At 39.2% G+C, this 15,247-nt stretch overlaps 1 long non-coding RNA gene across 1 annotated transcript in view; it reads right to left on the reverse strand.

Annotated features, from left to right (window-relative positions):
- Window positions 1-15,247, reverse strand: part of LOC133611276 (uncharacterized) — a 42,951-nt gene that overhangs the window by 21,461 nt on the left and 6,243 nt on the right. Inside the window, exon 2 of the long non-coding RNA XR_009815969.2 lies at window positions 1,110-1,301. This is a non-coding gene — a long non-coding RNA (uncharacterized lncRNA). The remainder of the gene's footprint in view (window positions 1-1,109; window positions 1,302-15,247) is intronic.

A 15,247-nucleotide genomic window follows, 5' to 3' on the forward strand; every position in this document is an offset into this window, starting at 1 on the left:
CCCAATGCCCTGAAAAAATAACTAGGACAGCTCGTTCGAGTCAAGAGTCCAGTTGCCCCCAATGCCCTGAAAAAATAGCTGGGACAGCTCGTTAGAGCCAAGAGTCCATTTGCCCTCAATGCCCTGAAAAAAAGCTAGGACAGCTCGTTCGAGTCAAGAGTCCAATTGCCCTCAATGCCCTGAAAAAATAGCTAGGACAGCTCGTTAGAGCCAAGAGTCCAGTTGCCCTCAATGCCCTGAAAAAATAGTTAGGACAGCTGGTTCGAGTCAAGAGTCCAGTTGCCCTCAATGCCCTGAAAAAAGCTAGGACAGCTCGTTAGAGTCAAGAGTCCAGTTGCCCTCAATGCCCTGAAAAAATAGCTAGGACAGCTTGTTCGAGTCAAGGGTCCAGTTGCCGTCAATGCCCTGAAAAAATAGCTAGGACAGCTCATTCGAGTCAAGAGTCCAGTTGCCCTCAATGCCCTGAAAAAATAGCTCGGACAGCTCGTTCGTGTCAAGAGTCCAGTTGCCCTCAATGCCCTGAAAAAATAGCTAGGACAGCTCGTTAGAGCCAAGAGTCCAGTTGCCCTCAATGCCCTGAAAAAATAGCTAGGACAGCTCGTTCGAGTCAAGAGTCCAGTTGCCCTCAATGCCCTGAGAGTGATGACCTGCATGAATATGAATATTCACAGATGTATCAATAATGCAACATGCAATAAGTTTGTTGTTAAATTGAACCTTATATATATATCAGGTCACATGATAGCTAAGAATATCTCTTATGCTCATGCCGCCATAAAACTTGACCTTCCTTACGTGCAGCCGGACTCCACTGTAGAGTATTTATTTGCTAACCCTGGTCACTGACGATAAGGTTTGGCGTCCCCAAACTGTGGCTCCCTGCTAACAAGGTTTCCAACAACACATGCTCACCCAGCAGCTCACAATGAGCGCAAAATGGAGAACAAAACCTAGGTGAAAATAAATCCTGCTGTGGACGATGAGGAAATAAATTAGGTTGAGGCGAGTCAAAGGATGGGCTTAACAAGTGTACGCTTCTAACAACAGTTCCTGTTTCAGGAGGGGCGGTTCAGGTGTGATGGATGGCTGTGCAAACATAGTTGACATACCTGGCCAATGCCGTGGACCGGTCACAAGCCACGGCTGAGAGGGACATTGTGTGAGCGCTGGAGTGTGTTTGCGTTTGAGTGTGTGCAGCATCAGTGGAGCTCTTCCCCGCCGCGATCCCATCTTCCCTGCCAGGCTGCCGCTCCTTCCTCAGCCGCGCTCGGCCCGCCGGGATCACTTCAGTCAGCAGAGCCCTGTTTGACAGAGACACGGGCCGCGGATAAATTCCACCCTCCTATTTATGGGATGTGCACTTCGACTAGGACGCCTTCGATCCGTCCTTGGGGAGCCCGCATCTGAAAACAGTCAAATAGTCTGGGTGCAGCGATAAGCACTGGGGTGGAATTATACTCCCAAATCCTTAAAGAGCTTTGTTCCATCCCATTCACATCAATACAACCTGCATTTATTTACACAACATACAAGGTTTATTTAGCCTTATTTGTCTTTTTTATTTTTGACTTTAGTTTTTTCTTTCTGTGATCACACCAAAGCTACCATATTGCCTCTTTAAACGCAGGGAGTGAACAAACTATTCCTAATTGCGACACTGTGAAAATTTACCAGGATTTCACAACATTAAACAGTAGTTTTTCACAGTAAAATACTCTGATCAAAATTTCCTCCAAAAATGATTCTTAAACAGTAGTACGTGTACCACCAGTGGTGCGTGAAGTGAAGTGGAGTGAATTATACTTATATAGCGCTTTTTCTCTAGTGACTCAAAGCGCTTTACATAGTGAAACCCAATATCTAAGTTACATTTAAACCAGTGTGGGTGGCACTGGGAGCAGGTGGGTAAAGTGTCTTGCCCAAGGACACAACGGCAGTGACTAGGATGGCGGAAGCGGGGATCGAACCTGGAACCCTCAAGTTGCTGGCACGGCCACTCTACCAAGCTCGGTTGGTAGAGTGGCCCCTATCAAGTGGTACACCAAATAAAAAGAGAGTGTTTTTTTTTCTTCCTATATTCAAACACAGTATTACTGTCAAAATTATGTGTAATGTTACAATGGCCAAACATATTCATTATACGTGTTAAATAAAACCTCTGCCTTGTATTAATGAATACTTAGGCCTACTACGCTACCATATTTTTAATGTTGGTCATTATGGTGGTACTTGGAGAGCCAAGTTTTTTTCTGAGGTGGTCCTTGGTAAAAAAAAAAAAAAAAAAAGAACCACTGCACTAAAATGTACAACAAATGAAAACATTTTACAAGAAATTCCAACAAATGAGTGTAACAATTTTGATAACCTTATATTATATTGTATTTGATTACATTACCTGACACCATGTTAGCTACTTCTCTTTGTTTATAATGTTTATAATGTCTATTTTCTATTTCCTGCTGGATCCACTCTCTATTTTATGCTGCTGCTGTCACATATACTGTATATACTGTAATATTGTACATGTGTTGTATATATTGTATATTGTATATATTGTATATATGTTATAGACATAATATAATATATGTATGTATTCGTATATATGTTCGATTTTTTTATCGCTATATTAGTTTATTTATACCTGCATTGTCCTTTCCATCCTTACACTTTCCATCATTGTAACTGAGCTACTGTGTTGAACAATTTCCCTTGTGGATCATTACAGTTTGTCTAAGTCTAAGTCTAAGTCTAATCAACTGTTATTTCACAGTAAAGTGCTGTAATCATATTGCACTGTAATATATCACAACAAATGTAATCATATTGCACTGTAATATCACAACAAATGACTGTAAATTCAAACTGGTTTGTCTCTTAAGGTGTTCCGTAGACTACGTGTCTCACAGATTTACTGTAACCATACAACAAATTACTGTAAAAAAGTTTATTGTAAGGCAAATTACTGGCTAATAATTGCATTACTTTCACAGTAAAACCCAACAGGCACACATCAATAAAACAACGTTGAGAACTTGTTGAAATAGGTCTTGACATTGAGCAGCTCAAACATAACGTTAAAACAACAAGCTTTTTGACAACGTTTAATCAATGTTAGGTTCTGATGCTGATTTGACCATTGAAATGTATTAATTTTCCAACCAACAATGTGGATGCAACATTACACATAAACATTTACAATTTACAAATACAACTTTTTTGCAATGGTGTTTCAAAGTCAGTTTTAAAGGACCAGTATGTATAATCAACATTGTGTCAATGACGTATGCCTGCTGGGATTTACAGTAATTAACTGTAAAATGTCTTTAGAATAATTTACTATAACTGCAGTGCTTTAATTTTATGGTAAATTACAATAATGTTAGAACTAAATGCTGTAACTTCAAAATAGTAATTGTATAATGAATTACTCTGGCGGTTTAACAGCGCACCACCACATACTGTACAAGAGTGAGCAACATAGTCTACGAAACACCTTAAAAAACAAATCACTTTGAATTTACAGTAGCTTATCGAGGACTAGGATTACATTATTTTAACGTGCTAAAATTGTTCATTGCTGTGAAATATAAGGATATTGTCATTTTTACATCCATTTGTTGTAATGTTACAGTACATTTTGATTACAGTATATTACTTTGAAAAATACTGTTAAATGATGTGAAATTGTGGTAATTTTTTTCCAGTGCAAATATTAGCCAGTAATTTACTATGAATTTACAATAAACATTTTTAGTGTCTTTAACACATATTTGGTGATATCTTAATGTAAATACATGGAGATGAAAAGTATATCCAGTAGGGTGTTTATGTTTTTTGTTGTTGTTTTTTTTTACCGTGCATGGGAGATGGGTCAGTGCAGCCTGGTGGATGAGCGGTAAACCTTTATTGGGAACACCCAGGAATGTTTAGTTAACTCGCCCGTCACATTCAAGCATGTGTGCCAAAGGTGTTTACAGGGTGTTGACATTCACACTTTGGCACTGAGGCACAAGCGGCCATGTCTGACTGAGCTGGAAGAATGGAAAGTCCAAAATATTGCTCCCCAAATGTTTGCAGTGCAAGTAGTTTACTTAGTTAACAAAATAAATATCAACTAGTAGTAATAATATTGTAATTCCTACTTAGAGTGATATAGTTTTGAAATAAATATTGCTAATAAATGTATGTTAGTAAAGCAGCGTTGTGACAACCTAGAACACCATTCTTAATTAACCCACTGACATTATTATATTATAACAAAAAGTAATTACAAAATATTTACGGATCAAAAATGTTTTCATTTTAAAAATGATTTGATGCTTTCATTTTTACCTGATTGTAATCTGTGTTAGAATACGTTAATTATTTTTGGCATGTTTCTGTTCAGTTTAAAATGTTATCTTTTTTGCTGTGTGGAGTTTTAAATTGTTTTTATTAATTTAAAAGTGGTATGTTCACACACATTAAGTATTTGTTCAATACAATTACCTGTTATATTTAAATCAAATATAAGAATTATAAATTCCATGTATTATAATTCAAAATACTAAAAAAATGTAATTACATGTTTATAATGTGAGAAAACGATAATATTATGTTATTACTTGTTACATTGTTATGTTCATCAGATTAAACTATTGTTAAATACCACTAATTTGTATATTACTTACAATTTAATTTGTATTATTCATGCTACTACTTGCTCAACGTTATTGCACCTTTCTTTGTATATATTTTAAATTTATGTTGTATTTACTGTTATTCTTATTCATTCCTTGTCTATTTATATTTATGTCAATTTGCTTTTTTAAACCCTCTTAATTTATTTAATTCTTTAATCAATCTATTATATTGTTGTTTTCTTATTGTAAACTATCACTTTTTGTACTTGGTATTTTTTATCAAATTGTATTTTTTGTCTCACTCTTTTCTAGTGCTTTTGAGACTTTCTTTTTATCTTTTCTTCTTGTATTAGAGGTATTGTGATCAAACAGTTTTGGAGAGTAATATATTGTGTCTAAGTCTAAATATACAATTTGTATATTCTATAATATGGCTTCAATCTTATTTTTTAAAAACACTGTAAAAATTTACCAGAAAGTATTAAAACTATAATTTTTCACAATAAAATGTACTGTAACATAACAACAAATGACAGTCACAGTAAATTACTGTGAATCTTACTGTAAAAATATTGCAATTATTAGCAAGAAATTTGCTGTGAATTTACAATAAAATGTTTTACAGTGAGCATATTGTCAGTTTTACGATACAAAAACAGTTGTATCAGTTAAACCTGATAAGGTAAGCAATTAAACATAATTACATGGTCATATTTCCACACTGTCATAAAAATAAACACACAATATACCAAAAAGTATATAAATATATACACACACACACACACACACACACACACACACACACATAAACACACACACATACATGCACACACTCTTTTCAAAAGTCAAAACTGTTTTATCAATAAGACCAAAAATAGATAAAGAATTACTGCTTTATATTTTATGTATATGTTTTAAAATATAATTCTTATATTTATAAGACAGCTCTAAATACGTATATATATATATATATATATATATATATATATATATATATATATATATATATATATATATATATATATATATATATATATATACGTATTTAGAGCTATATATATATATACGTATTTAGAGCTATATATATATATATATATATATATATATATATATATATATATATATATATATATATATATATATATATATACATACGTATTTAGAGCTGTCTTATAAATATAAGAATTATATTTTAAAACATATACATTCAGATTCAGATTTAGATTTAGATTTATTGGTCCCCTTGGGGAAATTCATTGTCACTGCCGTACATTTAAACAATAGACATTACACATCACAAAAAAAAATATATATATATATATATATATATATATATATATATATATATATTTTTTTTTTTTTTTTTTTTTTTTTTTTTTTAAAGAATGTGTGTATGTATGTGTGTGTGTTTATGTGTGTGTGTGTGGGTGTGTGTGTGTGTGTGTGTGTGTGTGTGTGTGTGTGTGTGTCTGGCCCAGTGACCACCCACAGAGAGCATGGAGTGAACGTCTCCTGCCCAGCTCCCCTGCACTGACCCGGGTGACAAAGCCCACGTAGAGGTGTTTGTACACGTAGTGGCCTACATTCAGCGACAGAAGCACACTCCACAAGTGTGCAGGTATCACTCGGGCCAACGCCGTCTGAGGTAATTGGAGGAGTGTTGTAAGTTTCCTACATGACTCACTCGACTCTTCTCTGTCAGGCTGGAAGATTGTAGGTCTGGGTGAACTTTAAAAAAACCTGAGTCCTCTTAACTCATAAATTACCCGGCCGTGGACAACCTTAAGCGGTGTTGAAATGCCTCGAACAGAGCTTTATTTCAGTGCTGGCGGAGCGTGAAGCTGAGAACGCCGCCCCACAAGGAGCCCCGGCTCTCACGTGCACAAATAAAACAGCTATTTATGCTGCCATACCTGAGCTCTGACATGCTACCGAACATCCAGTGGAATAGAAATGTATTGTTGAAACTGTTCAAATTATCCTTAATTGCCACAAACACTTGGAAATGATGGATTAGGAAGCTTCTCGATAATGCATCGTGGTTCTGCCTTGTGCCAGGTCAAAAACACACATCAGGGGAATGTTTCTATGTTTTTGCTTCCACAACATCATATTGTGTAAAAATCATCCCCAGTCTGACCACCCAGGGGGTCCCTGACACGGCAACCTTTACAAAGGGGGATGGGTGTGTGTGTTTGTATTTAGGCAAGTGTCTGCTCACATGCATGAATATGCTCCTTCATCTTATGCGTATTGATCTTCCGCCGATTCTTTCTTTTCCTGGTTATTTGTTTGTTGCTATACATTGCTAGATTTGAAAGCCAAGTATCCTGGACTTGATTACAACGTTTTGATATTACACCATCGATTGGTGTTAAGAAAAGTCAACTTGATTGTTTTATTGTTTAAGAACAGTTCCAGTCATCTGTGTCGGTTATTTTATTCCATGCAGACCTAATTCCACAATTTTACATGCATGGAAAGCACAAAGAATACACAATCGGTATAAACGCAAACACAAACCAACAGGACCAAACAAAAGGGCACCACATGGATGCTTTTAACATCCAGCTGCACTACACTTGCTCTGTTTGCCCACTCTTCTACGCTTAGGTCATAGAACGAGTGTGTCTTATTTCTCTCTCAAGAGCCCTTGGAGGCTTTCGGTTGTAAAAAAAAAAAAAAAGCATCGTTTCTTGCCTCCTCTCCCATCGATGCTCTGCAAGAACCCCTCCGTGCTTGACTTGTGCTAAGAAGAGAATTAGGGGTCAGCCGTCATCCCCTTTCAAAGTGAGAGCCCCTAAACGGGAACACGTAAAGGTGAAGCAAGACGCGATAACCCCTCCAATTAGACAATGAGGACAGATAAATGACCATACAGTATGGCGTACAATGGGAATTAAAAGTATAAGGCAGCTGCATGGTTTCTTATCTGGGCCGAGTAAGAAGAAACCAGGCAACAAAGGGAGGCTAAGACTAAGAGGCTTGATGCATGGGAAAGCCATGGGCCGGCCATTGTGGCTGCCCTTCTGCTAAGCAAATAGTCCAAACTGTTCATTCCCCATCTCCCATTCTCTCGCCGGTACATTGTTTGTGTCCTTGCATTTCATTCTGACTGGGGAAGATTGCTCTCAGGGCCAGTGAGCAAACAGTCCAGAAAGGAGCCAGCTATCTCCTGCCTGTTCCCAGGAGAACTAGCATTTTTATTTCAGCTCCAAGCTGTCAAAGGATTGGAGAGTTTATGTCAGGATCCTGAATTAATTGCTTTAAGCCTCAAGGCTGACGCCGGCGTTTTTATCACCAAATGTTCAGTAAAATGTTTCCTGGCAAATTATGCAGGGACGACCCCCCACCCCTCCAACCGCCTGGTACTTCTATACCAGGGGTCGGCAACCCAAAATGTTGAGAGAGCCATATTGGACCAAAAATACAAAAACAAATCTGTCTGGTGCCGCAACAAATTAAAAGCCATATTACATACAGATAGTGTGTCATGAGATATACATTGAATTGAGATGACTTAAAGGAAACTAAATGACCTCAAATATAGCTACAGATGAGGCATAATGATGCAATATGTACATATAGCTAGCCTAAATGTGTACATATAGCTAGCCTATATAGCTTGCAGTCATGCAGTGACTAAATATGTCTGATTAGCACTCCACACAAGTCAATAACATCAACAAAACTCACCTTTGTGCATTCATGCACAACGTTAAAAGTTTGGTGGACAAAATGAGACAGAAAAAGAAGTGGCATAAAACACGCTCTAGAAAGTCAGAGAAAGTTAAACATGTAAACAAACTACGGTGAGCTCAAGGACCGCCAAAATTAGTAGGACAAAACGGCGCTCGCCAAATACTCGAATCAGTGAAGCATGTTTAATATAAACAGTGTGCTTTATAACAATTAGGGAGGTTTGTGTCATGTTTGTCCTCCTACAGAAACCATATTAAAACAAAAAATATATTTTTTCCCCTCATCTTTTTCCATTTTTCATACATTTTTGAAAAAGCTCCAGAGAGCCACTAGGGCGGCGCTAAAAAGCCGCATGCGGCTCTAGAGCCGCGGGTTGCCGACCCCTGTTCTATACCATCGCCTTGCATGTTATTGGATACATATTCATCTAAAATAAGGCATGGTTGGTGAAAGATTGGTTTAAATGAACACAACAAATGTTTGTGTGTAAGTGGGTGTGAAAGGCCAGCTCATGGCCCAACTAGTCAATGCAGTTGTTTGAGGCCACAACCACGATCACAAAGACCACTTACAAGTCCAATTAAATCGTACTGTTCAAAGGACCCATATTGTCCAGATCACTGTTTTTCAACCTTTTCTGAGCCAAGGCACATGTTTTTCATTGAAACATTTCTGAGACACACCACTGGCAGAAAACATTAAAACAATGAAAATCAGTAGCCAATATTGACAATAAAAAGTCGTTCTCGCAATTGTTGGATATGAATTGAAACCATAACCAACAATGCATCACTATAGCTCTTGTCTCAAAGTAGGTGTACCGTCACAACCTGTCCCATCCCGCCGTGACTTATTTAGTTTTTTTGGTGTTTTCCTGTGTGTAGTATTTTAGTTCTTGTCTTGCGCTCCTATTTTGGTGTCTTTTCCTCTTTTGTTGTATTTTCCTGTAACAGTTTCATGTCTTCTTTGAACGCTATTCCCCGCACCTGCTTTGTTTTCGCAATCAAGACTATTTAAATTGTGCAGACACTATCCTTCTTTGTGGGGACATTGTTGATTGTCATGTCATGTACGGATGTACTTTGTGGACACTGTCTGCTCCACACGCTATAAGTCTTTGCTGTCATCCAGCATTCTGTTTTTGTTTACTTTGCATCAGTTTTAGTTTCGTTTTGCATAGCCATCCCTAAGCTTCAATGCCTTTTCTTAGAGGAACTCGCCTTTTGTTTATTTTTGGTTTAAGTGTTAGATACCTTTTTACCTGCACGCTGCCTCCCGCATATTATGATCATGACAAACCATGTTCCTGACATCTACAAAGCAATTAGCTGCCACCTACTGATATGGAAGAGTATTACACAGTTACTCTGCCGAGCTCTAGACAGCACAGACACTAAGAAAAGGCACATTTGCGGATTATAATTACTGGTTTGCAAAAAATATTTTTAACCCAATTAGGTGAAATTACATAATCTCCCACGGCACAGCAGACTGTATCTCACGACAGTGGTTGAAAAACACTGGTCCAGATGACCACAATGTCAATAACAAGTTCTCTTCATGTAGTTTTACTCCTGTAAATGCATCTGGAAGTCATTTCTCGCATAATATCAATTAGTTTTTGAGTAATCTGTAGATAAATAACTGTACTTGGAACTCCTCCATACCATCACCAGACGCGATTTACCCCCTCCTGGTGTGATGTCATCTACAGAACTGCAGCCCATTTCCCCGCATAGACAGTGTGCATAAAGGCATGTAAAACTATTATTTTGATCACTTAATTGCCTGTTTTTGTCACCGTGGTTCATGATTACTTCTAAACTGATATGGTTAACATTATGAGCAAAAAATAGATAAATATATAATCATTTATAGACCCAAAAGCCTGTGTTTCCTTATTTTCAGTGTCTGCCTGTTATGGCTAGTTTATTAAGCTTATAGTGACTTTTCTAATGTTTTCTTGCATGCCAGTGTGTGTTCCCACCCTTGTAAAGCTTCTGGAAATATACATTTATGTTGAAGACAAACAAAGTATTTATCAATGTTTTTTGAGCATTTTCGCAAGAATAACTCAACAGTAGGAGAGGACGCAAAATAGAATAGTAGCAGTACCTTGTTTTCTTTTTCTCTTTTTCTTTTTCCCTGCTTTTTGAGCGTCGATTTGTTTGGCAAAGCCCATGCTGCGATAGTGAAGCGGCGCTCCACTTTTGTGTTTACGATACGAATCCTAATACGCTACATAATGTTGCCAAAGAGAAGTCGTAAAAACCGCAAAAAAAAACAGCATCTACGAAGCGAAAAATCTCCATTCCCCACACCACTGGACCGTTGTGTCTGCTCCAAGAAGGAACCACAACCTGCGGATAAATGTCGCGAAAATGTGAACAAAATGTACTTCTTCAAATTGTGCTCCAAAATAACATGATTTGGGATGAAGATGCTTCCAAAACATCTTCAATGCAACATGAACGTCTTCTCTGGGTTGCGCCAGCAGGCTGATCCAGGCAAGCCCACATTTTGGAGCTAAAAGTGGGCATTCCAAAATGTGCAAAAATTTGTTACAAAACAAGCCTAAAATCATGACGGTGTCTACTTTGGGGGATTTTTACCTGTAGACATAATTTGTAGGCTCTAAATAAGAGACAATGTTGTCAAGCATTAGAGGGGCCTTTTAAGGGTAGGTTCAATTAGATTAGCAACTTATAAAATCAAACTTTTCGGGCCAAAAAAAAAAAGATTGTTTAAGGCCACAAAAGGACTATAGAGCCGTGTGTGTGTGTGTGTGTGTGTTGTCCCCTCCCTCGCCATGACGGTAGGTGCACGAGCCAAGCTTGGCAAGAAAACGAGTACCCTTACAGATGCCTCAATAAACCATAGCTGTTCAGACATTTGGTGGACCAGGTTTTTAAGGCTCCAAACTGTCCTCAGAACTGCCAAACTGTCTTCAGAAGCGTCTGCCGTGCTCAAATGCCTACTTAATAACGTATACGCAGTATATGATTTATCGCAAGCTGCAGAATCATTAGCAACTGTGTTGTTGTTCAACACAGCCAAACTTTTCAACACTTCTGACATATTATAGCCTATTATGTGAACCCGAAATAGCCAATTGATCCGGTGCTGACATAAAACATCATTATGTTGGCATGGCTACATGTGTTGTCAGTGTCTGTTGGCTCTTAACGTGAAGAGGCCAAAACCAACAAAGGAGGAAGCGGCCCGGCGGTTCCAGCCCTCAGCGCCACACGTCAATAACTGAACCTGAAGCCACCATCTGGAAATTGCTTCTCTTTACACAAATGCATCTGACGGCGTCTGGGACCAATATATTTGCATGTAAAACGGAATTGTTTGAGCGTGTCGCATGATACAGTGTGTGTCGCCGTATGCAAAGGGGCGTCTATGGAGGGATATTGTACAGGGGCCCCAAGCAAAAATTTCAAATGGCCACAAACTCAGCACCATCATTTTGGTACAAGAATGAGGTGATAGAAGAAAGGTAAACAGATGATAAATCTACCTAATGCAGAGTAGGAGAAAGTTATGGCAAGTTCACTTTTGCATCTCATTGCCCATAACTGTGGTGTGTTCAAGGATACATCGATAAAAGTTGGAAACAGAGGTGACACTGTAGGTTTTAAAGACACATTTCTTATTACACACCGATGAAGCAGTTAATTGCTGGTTTACACTCTAAAGTAGTGAAGTGTGGAGTGAATTGGATTTATATAGCGCTTTTCTCTAGTGACTCAAAGCGCTTTTACATAGTGAAACCCAATATCTAAGTTATATTTAAACCAGTGTGGGTGGCACTGGGAGCAGGTGGGTAAAGTGTCTTGCCCAAGGACACAACGGCAGTGACTAGGATGGCGGAAGCGGGGATCGAACCTGGAACCCTCAAGTTGCTGGCACGGCCACTCTACCAACCGAGCTATACCGCCCCAAAGTAAAGAAAAAGTTGACAGATTTATAACGATAGGTTATTCAAATTTGTATTCTGGCCACTTTATGGTGAATTTGATGACACGTTTTTGAAAAAAAAAAATATCTCGATCTGTTTAATACATGTTAGTCCCACCTTAATAAGTCAAAAATCAACAAATGCTTTAAAAAGCTGGTTTCAACCAAAATAAGGCAATAGTTTGTTTTTTATGCATGTAAACGTACCAAGTATGTGTGTGTATAGGGTGGGGATGAAATTTTTTTTAAATATAATAAGCAAATATATGAATGAAATAAAATAAATACATAAATAATAAAAAATAAATGAAATACAAAAAAAATCACATTCAAATGAAAAAATATATACAATAAAACAATAAGAAACACATTAAGTTCAAAAAACGTAGAGTGCCTTTCAGGAGTCTTGTCTATGGGGCCCAAATATTGGTCCTAGATCCCTGTGTATTCACACAAGAGTTGTTTCTGAAAGGTGCAAAAGTCATCCTACAAAAATCGCTTTGCATTTGAAGGAAAACTCCAAGCGATATTTGCATGCTTCTTTAAACACAACTGTTTCTAACGCCGTGACCTCACCCGCTGACATGTTGGAACAGGCCTTGAACACACCGCTCATTTAACTGCAACCGCAAATGCATCATCTCCAGGATGTGCACCTTTCATTATCTTTCTGCCCGGGCACTTCAAGATAAGAGTATCCAGGCTCCTGCCAATAAATCAGGCAGTTGACTCCTTAATCTGAGAGGATATTAAGTGACAAACACGGCGATGTTTCTGTCAGCGTCAAGCATGCGAGGGTTAATAGTGTGTATCAGGGGACTACTCTGCAGCGGGGAGAACATACAGGCCTCGTAATCTGCTCAGCAGCCTTGTGGACACCTCCCAGCTTTCCTCAATCCTTCACCCAAAGCATCCTCCTTTCCATTATAAATAACACAGCCATTTATACCGGATTAAATTGGGGATTAATTTGATTCCAGTCCGGGTATGGGAATTCATTAGCGATCTGACAGTGGCGCTATACATGCAAGGAATTTAATTTGGATCCCCCTGAGGGCAGGCGGGGTATCCTCCTCCACACTTTGAATTTGTGCAAAGTGGTACTTCATTGCTGTTGATTCCTTGTTATTACGCTGAAATACTATTAGTGGAGTGTTTTGGAGACGGTAATTCACGTTTGGCCAAAAAAACAACATTTGGCTCCCACTCATAAGGTATTAAAATGAGCACATTATTTGAATGTCATTGATTCTCCTGACAAGCTGTGTGGTATAAAGTAAAGACGTGCAATTCAAGAATCCATGCACGCCCCCCAGCACCAATCTGCTGCTCACTAAATTGGACAAGTCCCATTGTAAGGAAAGCTGTCTCCATGCACATGTCTGCACAGGAGAACATATGCAGGACAAAATATTCCGTAGTTTGTTATTCCGACGACGGCACAGGGGGCACACTGGCTTGTTTGCCTTGACTGGAAGAGGAGATTGGATTGGGGGTTTAAATGAATCGCTGGCGCACCACATTTATAGGTTTCATTAACTTTTAATGAGTTGGGTGTCCTTCGCCGTGATTGGCTGGCCTTCACTTCCTGGAACTGGAGCTGAGGGGAGAGTTTGCAGTTGGACCAGTTGGACTGAATGGGCCATACTGCCATGGAAATGGGTTATTATCGTGTGATACTATTTCCAAAAGCCCCCAGATATCCATCAGCACTGCAGGCTGCAGGAGAATAAAGCAACCTTGGCACATCCATCCTGCAGTCAGGCAGGCGTCTTTTTAGCACCGCTGACCAGGGGCGTCCAAGTCGGGATGTTGTACTAGGGGCCCCGAGCAGAGAGATGGCCCCCCTGGGCTTTTGTCAATTTTGAAGAATTGTTTTTCTATGATAAAAAACAACAACCTCATAAATGTAAAGATAAAATGAATATGGCCGTTGTCGCGGCCCGGGCACACTCCAGTGCGCACCACTCCGGCTGCAGCAAGCAGCTGCAATCAATCGGCAATCAATCAGCACTCTACACACCTGTCGCTGATGAGCTTCCTGGGCTTCTTAAGCCAGTGCAAACCTGCGTTCCGGCCAGAACGTAGCGACCTGTTCCAGTACAGTACGCCGACTTATCTAGCTCCATGTTCATTCTCTCTCTCCGTGTTTCCCTACCTCTGTGCTCATTGTGTGTTGTCCTGTGTCGTGTTCCAGCAGCATTCCTGCGTTCCCGCGTCACAAGCTGTGTGTCTCGTCTCCCCGTATTCCCTCTGGTTCCCTAGCTGCCTCAATGGATCTCGACTTCCCGCCAGGACACGGACTCTGACGCCTCGCTCCTGCCCTTGACCTCACACCTGCCCACAAACCTCCGAGCTTGCCTAGCTCCCTTGGACTTCCGCAACTCGCTCAACACTTCCGGTAACACTCTACAGATACTCGCTACACATAGTCACACACATACACATTTAGGATTAGTTTCACAATCCATTGTATTGTAAATATATAATAAATATAGAGCTAAACAACGTCCTGCTTTCTGTGCCGTAGTCTTCCACAGCCGTGAACGTATAATAATAAGGTTGCTTGAATCAAATGCATTTTGGTATGAGGTGGTAGACAAAAGGTAAAACTACACTAAATCTTTCAAGACCTGTCACTCTAGGTCATACCTTTGTTTTGTTTTTTTGTTGTATTCTTTCTGTAGTCAGCATTTGTTTCCGTTTTTCAGGGCTCCTTCCTCTTGTCTACTTCCTGTGGGAAGTCATTGTCAGTTTACTTCCGAGCTACATGCTTGTGCTTCAGGTGCAACCCCACGCTGCACTCTCTTTGATTTTAAAAATGATCCGGCCTCTGTTACGTTTCCGTGGCATTGTTGTGGTATAGCTGGGACCCCAAGATGAGGAGATAGAATATGGCATGCAGGTAAGAAGTATATTTAGTTCACATAAAGCCAAGCAAGTGCAGCATGGGGGTGCAC

The sequence above is a fragment of the Nerophis lumbriciformis genome, linkage group LG08, assembly GCF_033978685.3.
Source record: "Nerophis lumbriciformis linkage group LG08, RoL_Nlum_v2.1, whole genome shotgun sequence".
Classification (NCBI taxonomy): Eukaryota; Metazoa; Chordata; class Actinopteri; order Syngnathiformes; family Syngnathidae; genus Nerophis; species Nerophis lumbriciformis.